The 2,785-nt window shown below is 29.4% G+C and overlaps 1 non-coding gene across 1 annotated transcript; it reads left to right on the top strand.

Annotated features, from left to right (window-relative positions):
* Positions 1-2,122: 2,122 nt before the first annotated feature.
* Positions 2,123-2,220, top strand: LOC143580663 (U6 spliceosomal RNA). The gene has a single exon (XR_013143696.1). It is a non-coding gene; the product is annotated as a U6 spliceosomal RNA (small nuclear RNA).
* Positions 2,221-2,785: the final 565 nt, after the last annotated feature.

Consider the following 2,785-nt stretch of genomic DNA (forward strand, 5'->3'; position numbering starts at 1 on the left):
TTAATTTTTGTTTAGTTTCAGTACAATAACACACGTGACCGAAGCCGGCCGAATTCGTATCGACTTATCATCTCAACGCTTGAGAGCGACAATGTTTGGATTTTACCACCACCCGAGTTTGACCGACTTACCCAGCGCAACGCACTGGGTAAAACACTAGTTGAAATATAATTTTCATTTTTTAATATGACGTGTTTCACTAAATTTGTTAAAATTCGAGTTTGAGTTTCTTTTTCAATGTGTTTGCTGAAAAATGAACTGAATTTTAATTGATTAACTAAAATTCCTATTTTAAGCAATCCATTATTTCTTCCCGATCATGAAGGAATTCAATGACCACTGCCATAATCCTGAAAACCCCCACTGCACTCATCGTCACGACTCCCAACAACCGTTGCCCTGACCACCTACCACAGTTGATGGTGGTGGTGTACTAGTGCAACTAGCAGTGGAGGCGACCAGTTGGCAGCAATTTCACTTGATAGGTTTAGGTGGCAGTGGTGGAGACGGCAGTGATGGCTGTGATGGCAGTGTTGAAAGGGACAACGAGGAGGTGGGCTTCCAAAGACAACAATGGGGCAACATTTGCGATTGGTAGGCATTGGCCACATTGATGGATTCTAGTTCCTTTAATATCTTTTCATTATCCAAATGGATTACAAATTCAGATTCATTTGATTATGTGTGTCCTTTAAATTTCAAATCCTTTTGACATATTCCCGTTACTTTAACAGTTATGTTCTTTCAAAGAAAAATAGAAATCCGTCTAGAAAGCGCACCATTAATTACCGAACCTTACCCTTATCGTACTTTCTATATCGCATGAATACCCGAACATGGAACTAAAGTGCACTTATGTAAGATGCTATAGGCTTAGTAAGCATGTTAAAATGATAAAATTTTGTGTATAACTTTAACTTGTTTGGATAACGTGGACAAAGTTTTGAACCATGAATCGATGTTATTGGGCATGTCATGTCTCATTGAAATAGTTGGAGCACACTTGTCCTTAGTCACGCGGGGGTGCTTGCGTCACCTGTGATGCATGCTGCCCTAAGCAACCACCCAAAAGAAATATCATTTTTGTTATTTAAAAAGTTTATTAACATTGGTAAATTTAGTTCAATGCTATGTGACACCAGGCAACTAACAACCACAAAGGCTTCTGTAGCAGAAATGGAAAAGTATGCTATGGGTGGGCCCCACCAAACAAGCTCATTTTGCTTTTACGACCCCGCACTCTCTTTCACGTGAACATCCCAAAAATACGATAAATCACTTGATCCACAAGAAGACAGTTTGTGTTCTTTTAAACACCTATCTAAAAATACATCAATTAATAATAATAATTATTATTTATTATTTTATTATTATTATTGTTGTTGTTGTTGTTGTAATACATTATTATATAGTAATAACTAGGTTAGATCCCGTGTTCCATACAGGTGAAAATTATAATAAAAATAAAAATTATTATATGTAATACGCAAATTCAGTTATTACATATAATAATTTTTATTTATGACTTTTATTTTATATTCATTTAAATCAAATTATAACTTAAATTATTAAAATTGATTTATATAGTCAAACTTTTGTTATTGATTTAAATGAATATAAAATAAAATTAATAAAGAATTTTATATTGAATTGTAAAATGTTAAATATTAGTCTTTCAAAATTTATATCAATAACTTAAGATAATTTTAGAATGGTAATTAAATGAAAAATAATGGATAGAGGGTTTTATGCATTTAATGAATTGTTATGCATTTTAATGAATTTTAATTAAATATTAATTAGGTGGAAAATGTATTTAAGAGAAATGCTTGTGTGGAATCCAATGTGAACACTTTATAATGATGCTATGTGAAAAAATTATCTTACTTTAATAATATAGTTATATAACTGTATCAGTGGTTGTTACATGTACTCTACTTTGTATTATAGGGCAAACTCATGGATAAGTTAAAACATATTCATGGGTGAATTTATTTATTTATTCTTTTCTAAACTTATAATCATTAGGTTTTGTTAAGCTATATTGCGCTTAAAAACTTCCTTTAATTCTTTATTGATAGGATTTAAATTTAGTTTGACTAATAGCTAATAAAATATATTTGTAACTTTGTTACATTTAATAAAATTGGAATGATACATAGAAGATTAGCACATGCATAAGAATAACACACACTAATATAATAGCATTTAGAGTAATTTTGTTTTAGTTAAATGAATTTTTCTTATACTCATTATAGTTCTTTATAATTTTATTTTCTAGTGTTGGTTAAATTCATAAATAAAACCTTCCCTAAGATAAGTTTTGGTAAGATAATTTTAAGCATTTAATTTAGTTAATAAATATCTTTTTTTTATGACTCATGTTGTTCTACAAATAGAGACAAAAATGAGAAAAATATGAAGGATTTATAGGCATACAAAAAAACTCAAAAAATAATAAAAAAACTATAACTCAAAATTTAATAAAAAAACGAAAAAAGTAAAAACATAAAAATGTTTCCACCATCTTCCTCCTTAAAAATGTTTAGTGAAAAAGATTATTGTGTCTTCTGTTTATCATTTTGTTTTGTGTTTATTTTCATTATTGATTATGTCTTTTTTCATGACATTGTGTTTCTTTTTCTTAATATTTTATTATATTACTCAACATTGTGTTATATTTTGTCAGCATTGTGTTATATTTGTGATCTATTGTGTCTTTTTAGTATAATTGTGTCTTTTGTTCATTTTCATCTTTGTGTCTTTTCGTCGTTTTTTTTTTCCC

Source organism: Bidens hawaiensis, unplaced genomic scaffold (assembly GCF_021521415.1).
Source record: "Bidens hawaiensis isolate Kalapana, Puna unplaced genomic scaffold, B.hawaiensis_p1.1 tig00030545_1, whole genome shotgun sequence".
In the NCBI taxonomy this organism is placed as follows: domain Eukaryota; kingdom Viridiplantae; phylum Streptophyta; class Magnoliopsida; order Asterales; family Asteraceae; genus Bidens; species Bidens hawaiensis.